The sequence below is a fragment of the Lathyrus oleraceus genome, chromosome 1, assembly GCF_024323335.1.
Source record: "Lathyrus oleraceus cultivar Zhongwan6 chromosome 1, CAAS_Psat_ZW6_1.0, whole genome shotgun sequence".
Lineage (NCBI taxonomy): Eukaryota > Viridiplantae > Streptophyta > Magnoliopsida > Fabales > Fabaceae > Lathyrus > Lathyrus oleraceus.
The window spans coordinates 75983066-75990728 of NC_066579.1; positions in this window are offsets into that span (position 1 = coordinate 75983066).

Here is a 7663-nt window from a genome sequence, read left to right on the forward strand (position 1 = left end):
TGTGCAAGTTAGGTTTTGCTTGGCTTGCTTCCTGTGCAAGTTAAGTGTGTGTGTGGCTTGCTTCCTGTGCAAGTCATGTTTAGGATAGTCTGGCTCCCTGTGCCAGTTAGCTAGAAACCTTAACTTAGGGTTGATTTTTTGCATGACAACATCTAGGCTCGAGTCGTAGTCTCCCTAGAGTTATGTCTCCCTCTGTTATCTGGTTAGGCTAGTCCTTTATCCCTGCGTAGGGGAACTACATCGCCCTGATCTTCATACCAGATGAAGTATGTAGGCAGGAGATTGAGCTGATCTCTCCGGGCGCCCTTTTTCTTTTTTGTGTGTGTTGTTTGATAGTTATAGGCTGAGTCCCAGACTCCCTATCTGTCTGTTGTGTGTGTTTAGGTTCGGATGTCAATGTAAGTCCAGTGATTGGCATTTGGGCTCCATGTTTGCCTCTTTGCGTGTGTTTTAGGTACGGATGCTGACATAAGTCCAGTGATTGGCAGTCGGGCTCCATGTTTGCCTGTGTCTTGTTTGTTTGCGTGCGTGTCAGCCGAGCTACGAATGCTCTGATTCTCCTTCGTCTGAGGAGATACGTATGCATAGGATGCGATATCCTAGCGAGCATGTGTCGTTTCCCCAGTCCGAACTACTTCGACTCTGATGTCTATGCCTGATAGACTAAGTAGGCCCAGGATGCGACATCCTGCCGAGTCAGTTTCAGTCAGTTTCTTGTGTCTCTTTCAGCCAGTGTGTGTGAGTATTTGAGCAGTGTTTAGCAACCATTTTCCTTCCTTTTGTGCGTGGATCCCGTAGAGTACTACGGATGCGTAGGGGTGCTAATACCTTCCCTTCGCATAATCGACTCCCGAACCCATTCTCTTTGGTCGCGAGACCATGTTCTTTCCAGGTTTACTCTGAGCGTTTCCTTTCCCTCTTTTGGGATAAATAACGCACGGTGGCGGCTCTGTTGTTCTTGTTTTCCCGCCGGTTTTTCGCGTGATGCGACAGCTGGCGACTCTGCTGGGGATGAAAGAGAAGTTGACCTATGCTGGTCCATCTTCCCTAAGCGAGTCTCTCCTAGCGCTCTCTAGGTTAGGGTTTTGGTTGCTTTGTGCTGTGTTTATTTATTGCATTCATTATTTACTGTTTGCATTCATTGTCTACTGTTTGCATTTATTGTTTGCATTAATGTTTGCATTCATATTCATCTGTTCACCTGGCTGGTTGTCTGTTTCTCTCTGTTGGGGTGGGAGTTACATGAGGTAAAAGGCCCAATACCCAGGCTATGAGTGAAATCTAGGATACTTAGGAATAGAGTGATTCATGGGAAGCGGGTGGTATTGCGCCACTTAGCGGAACATTGATATCACGAGCAGTTCAGACCCTGGTGGGATATTATCGTTACATACTTCGGGTGTGTATATGATGATGTTCTGCGAAAGGTTATTTATGCTGCGTTTCTCTCGACCTTACCCTGGCCTAGATGACACCCGTGAGTGGGGAGGGAATGATCATTATTACAGGTACAGTTGGTGACTTGTTGGTGACTTGTTGGTGACTTGTGATCCTGTTGGTGACTATTGGTTCAGAATTTTGGGGTCTCAGATGACTTTGGGTTTCAGATGAATTTGTGGTTCCGAGTTCAAGCCGAAGCTTTGATCCTGTGTTCTGAGAGACCCAGCCAACCAGTCGTGTCTGCATCATTTGCATCATAGCATATTTATTTTTCAAAAGAAACGCAACAAAAAAAAAGGGGAAAAAAGAAAAAAAACTAATCCCTGCATGCATATCATTTCTCAGGTACATTCCAGAGCTTGTTCACTGATAGAGATGGCAACAGTCCCAGAGTTGAAGCGGAAGACTTGTTCCTACAGCTTTCACCGTGAACCTTTGACGTCTCTGATTGAGTTGAGTAACCTTATGACCAGTGGTAACCAGAAGGGGTTTGCTGACCAGTATGGAGATATTCTGACACTGTTGAAGATGGTAGTCGATCCGGTACCGTTGCAGACTCTTCTACAGTTCTACGACCCAGAGCTTCATTGTTTCACCTTTCAAGATTATCAGTTGGCACCTACTCTTGAGGAGTACTCCGTTCTGCTGAGTGTCCCGGTCCGGTATCAGGTTCCTTTCTTGGATGTGCCCAAGGAGGTTGATTTCAGAGTTGTTGCCAGAGCTCTCCATTTGGGTATCAAGGAAGTCAGTGATAGTTGGAAGTCCAGTGGGGATGTTGTAGGATTGCCTTTGAAGTTTCTGCTGAGGGTAGCTAGAGAAGAAGCAGAGAAGGGAAGTTGGGAAGCCTTTCATGCTCAGTTGGCCGTCATGATCTATGGGATCGTCTTGTTTCCGAGTATGCCAAATTTTGTTGACTATGCTGCAGTCAGTATTTTCATTGGAGGAAATCTAGTTCCTACTCTGTTAGCTGACACTTACTATGCTATTCACAGTAGGCATGGTAAGGGTGGGGCTATCAGGTGTTGTCTCCCGCTTTTGCTCAGATGGTTCTTGTCTCTCCTGCCAGTCAGTGGACCTTTTGTGGATGCTCAGAGCACACATAAGTGGACTCAGAGGGTTATGTCTCTTACCTCCTATGACATCAGATGGCAATCTTACCGGATGGATGTGCGTAACATTATTATGAGCTGTGGAGGATTCCGTAATGTGCCACTCGTAGGGACTAGGGGTTGCATCAATTACAACCCGGTTCTTTCTCTTCGCCAGTTGGGGTTTGTGATGAAGGGAAGACCACTTGAGGCTGAGGTAGCAGAAAGTGTGTATTTTGAGAAACAGAGTGACCCGGCTAGATTGGAGCAGATAGGGAGAGCTTGGAAGTCTATTGGTGTGAAGGATGGATCTGTCTTAGGGAAGAAGTTTGCCGTTGCTATGCCTGATTACACTGATTGGGTCAAGGAGAGAGTAGAAACTTTGTTGTTACCCTACGATAGGATGGAGCCGTTGCAGAAGCAACCACCTTTGATCCTTGCTGAGAGTGTGCCTGCGGAGCACTACAAGCAAGCCCTGATGGAGAATCGCCGTTTGAGAGGGAAGGAGCAAGATACCCAGATGGAGCTGTACAAAGCCAAAGCTGATAGGTTGAACTTGGCTCATCAACTCAGAGGAGTGCGAGAAGAAGATGCTAGCAGACTGAGAAGCAAGAAGAGATCCTACGAGGAGGTGGAGAGCATGTTAGATGCAGAACACCGGGAGTGCTTGAGGTTGCAGAGGGTTGAGGCCAGCTATCAGAAGAAGATCAGAGACTTGGAGAAGCAACTCAGAGATAAAGACATCCAGTTGAAGAAGGAAGTAGACTTGAGACAGGCATCAGAGAACCACCTCGGAGGAGAAGTCTTAGAGCTTAGAAGACAACTGAAGGAGAAGATTACCCCTCTACCAGAATGTTCAGAATGCACACTGTTGATAGACCAGTGCCATTACCTGAAGACCCTCATTCCAGAAGACCGTCTGTCTTAGTTTGTATCCTTGTTTGTGTTTTGTTGAGAATCACCTCCAGGCTTGTTGGATGGGATTCATTTGTTTGTACCCCGTCTTTGGATCTTCATTATTGAGAATCACCTCCAGGCTTGTTGGATGGGATTCATTTCTTTGTACTCTGTTTATGCGAATTTTCTGTTGACTCGGTGGTATTGACCTTTTTACCCTTATGTATGGATAAGGTTGTCAGTATTTCCCTGTTGTTCTCATTTTCCTTGTATCTGTTTGTTCTCTTGTTGCTGCAGGTTGCCATCTTTTCAGGTTGGGTCAGGCTCTTTGAATGCCTGAGAAATGAACATACCATGTGCATCATACGCATCATTAGCATCATACTCATATCATTTTGCATAACAGGTGTTCTTGGTCGTGACTTCTCACTCTGGTTCCTGTTTTAGGCAGGATAGCTGATCAACGTCCGCACCGCTACTCAACAAGACTGAATCAACAGAGAAGTATGGATCAATTTCAAGCTGAGTTGGCTGAGATGAAGGCTAGCATGGCCTAGTTTATGAATATGATGCAAGGGGTTGCGCAAGGTCAAGAAGAACTTCGAGCCATGGTTCAGAGACAAGAGGCTGCAATTCCACCGGTCAACCATGCTCCGCCAGAGGGAGGCCCGGTCAATGATAACAACGTTGCTGCTGCTGTACCCATCAACAACTATGCTGTAGGTGATGAGTTGGGAGGTATTCGAATCAACGGTCAACCTATTGTTCCAGATGCCGCTAATGCCAGAGCAGTCCGTGCCCCGGCCCGTAATCCTGTTCCGATTGTTGACAGACAAGAGGATATGTTCTCTCTGCTCAGTGAAGATGAAGACGTTCTGGGAAGGGTTAATGAGAGAGACCGCAAAGTTGAGGCTCTTGCTGAGAAAATTAGAGTTATAGAATGTCAGAATTCCCTCGGTTTTGATGTTACTAATATGGGATTGGTTGAAGGACTGAGAATCCCGCACAAGTTCAAAGCACCGTCCTTCGATAAATACAACGGTACTTCTTGCCCTCGCACCCATGTGCAGGCTTATTATCGAAAAATCTCTGCGTATACCGATGATGAAAAGATGTGGATGTATTTTTTCCAAGATAGTCTATCTGGGGCTTCTTTGGACTGGTACATGGAATTGAAGAGAGATTCGATCCGCTGTTGGAGGGATCTGGGTGAGGCCTTCTTGAGGCAATATAAACACAACATGGACATGGCGCCTAGCCGGACTCAGCTGCAGAGTCTTTGTCAGAAATCCAATGAGAGCTTCAAGGAGTATGCCCAGAGGTGGCGTGAACTGGCTGCTAGAGTTCAACCCCCTATGCTGGAAAGGGAGTTGACAGATATGTTTATTGGTACTCTTCAAGGTGTGTTTATGGACCGGATGGGGAGCTGCCCATTCGGTAGTTTTTCTGATGTTGTCATTTGTGGAGAGAGGACTGAGAGCTTGATTAAAACTGGGAAGATCCAAGATACTGGTTCCTCTTCTTCTAAGAAGCCGTTTGCTGGGGCACCTTGTCGAAGAGAGGGTGAAACTAATGCTGTTCAACACCGCAGAGATCAGAACAGAATTGAATACCGTCAAGCTGCTGCAGTGACCATTCCGGCACCTCAACCTCGTCAACAACAACAACAAAGAGTTCAACAACCACAACAACAACAACAACAACAACGTCCGTATCAACCCAGACAAAAGATGCCTGATCGACGTTTTGATTCGATACCCATGTCGTACGCCGAGCTGCTGCCCGAATTACTCAGGTTGGGGATGGTTGAGTTGCGTACAATGGCTCCGCCTACAGTATTGCCTCCTGGGTACGACGCCAACGTCCGTTGTGACTTTCACTCTGGGGCACCAGGACATCATACTGAGAAGTGTCGGGCTCTCCAGCACAAGGTCCAAGATTTGATCGATGCCAAGGCAATCAATTTCGCTCCAGTACCTAACGTCGTAAACAACCCTATGCCTCAGCATGGTGGGCATAGAGTGAACAATATTGAGGGGAAAGAAGCTGAAGATCTGGTTGTTAATGTTGATGATGTTCAGACTTCTCTGCTAGTTGTGAAGGGCCGTCTGCTGAATGAGGGTGTCTACTCGGGCTGTGATAAGGATTGTTTGGGCTGTGCAGAATCAGAGAATGGTTGCGACTAGTTAAGGGCCGATATCCAGGGTATGATGGATGAGGGTTGTTTGCAATTCAGTAGGGCTGTAAAAGATCGTGGGACAGTGTCAACTATCACCATTTACTTTAAACCGTCTGAAGAACGTGGACAAAGGGTCGTTAGTGCACCTGCAACGAATGGTACCCCAGTTACCATTCCCGTGCCAGTAACCATCAGTGCTCCAGCTACTACCGTTGCGTCTGGAAGAAGGGCTGTTGAGAATAGTAGAGCCGTGCCGTGGAAGTATGATAATGTTTATCGCAGTAACAGAAGGGCTGAAAGTCAGACAAGACCAGTGAATCAAACTCCAGTGACAATTGGTTTACCGAATAGAGTTCCTGAAACTGTTGGTCCGGCTGTGGATAATGTAGGGGGTCCAGGAGGTTTTACCAGAAGCGGTCGTCTGTTCGCACCGCAGCCTTTGAGGGACAATAATGTTGAGGCTCTCGCCAGAGCAAAGGGTAAGCAAGCTGTGGTTGGGGAAGACCCTGTCCAGAAGGAAGCGCCTGAGGGGTCATTTGAGAAGGACGTGGAGGAGTTTATGAAAATAATCAAGAAGAGTGACTACAAGATTGCAGATCAGTTGAATCAAACTCCGTCCAAGATTTCTATACTTTCACTGTTGATGTGCTCTGAGGCACACCGTAATGCCTTGCTGAAGATGTTGAATCTGGCTTACGTGCCTCAGGAGATTTCTGTCAATCAACTGGAGGGTGTGATGGCCAATGTGAGCACTAGGCATGGTGTAGGTTTCACCAACCTGGACTTACCGCCTGAAGGGCGGAACCATAACAAAGCCTTGCACATCACCATGGAGTGCAAGGGGGCAGTGTTGTCTCACGTATTGGTACACACCGGGTCGTCGTTGAATGTGCTGCCTAAGCAGATTCTGAAGAAGATTGATGTGGAAGGGTCTGTGCTTACTCCCAGTGACCTGATCGTTCGCGCTTTCGATGGGTCCAAGCGTTCTGTGTGTGGGGAAGTTACCTTGCCTGTGAAGATAGGTCCTGAGGTATTCGATATCATCTTCTATGTTATGGACATCCAACCCGCCTATAGTTGTTTGTTGGGGCGTCCATGGATTCATGCAGCAGGGGCAGTCTCGTCGACTCTCCATCAAAAGCTCAAGTATGTCTGGAACGGTCAGATTGTGACTGTGTGCGGTGAAGAAGAGATTCTGGTGAGTCATCTATCCTCGTTCAAGTATGTTGAGGTGGATGGCGAGATCCACGAGACCTTATGCCAGGCGTTTGAGACTGTGGCTCTTGAGAAAGTGGCGTACGCTGAGCAGAGGAAGCCAGGTGCTTCAATTACTTCTTACAAGCAGGCTAAGGAGGTTGTTGATTCTGGCAAAGCTGAAGGCTGGGGCAAGATGGTGGATTTGCCGGTTAAAGAAGACAAATTTGGTGTTGGTTACGAGCCTCTCCAAGCAGAGCAGAATGGTCAAGCGGGTCCGAGTACCTTTACCAGCGCTGGGCTGATGAATCATGGCGACGTCTCTGCAACCGGTACTGAAGACTGTGACAGTGATTGTGATCTGGATAACTGGGTTCGCCCGTGTGCACCAGGGGGGTCTATCAACAACTGGACGGCTGAAGAAGTGGTTCAAGTTACTCTTCTGACAGAGTAATTTTCTGTTGTTTTGTCATTTTTGCATGAAAATCCTACGTTCTGCCCAAGGCGTAGTGATTCATTGTAGGGCCTCATCATGTTTTAATGATTATCATTAATGAAGGACATTTTTTGCAATCAAACTTTGTGATCCCTGTCTTTCTATTTTTTTGTTTTCACCTTTTTTCAAAACAATAAAAATGGCAATGCTTTTGTTTTTTGTGACTTTTTTTGAACTCTTTTTCTAAAACAAAGCATTAAACATGCAGAAGCGATCTCATGGCATTCACTATGAACAGTTCTGTTATGGCTCAGTATGATTTCGACAATCCCATCTACCAAGCTGAAGAGGAGAGTGAGGAAGACTGTGAACTCCCTGCAGAATTGGTCAGACTGCTGAAGCAGGAGGAAAGGGTCATCCAACCTCATC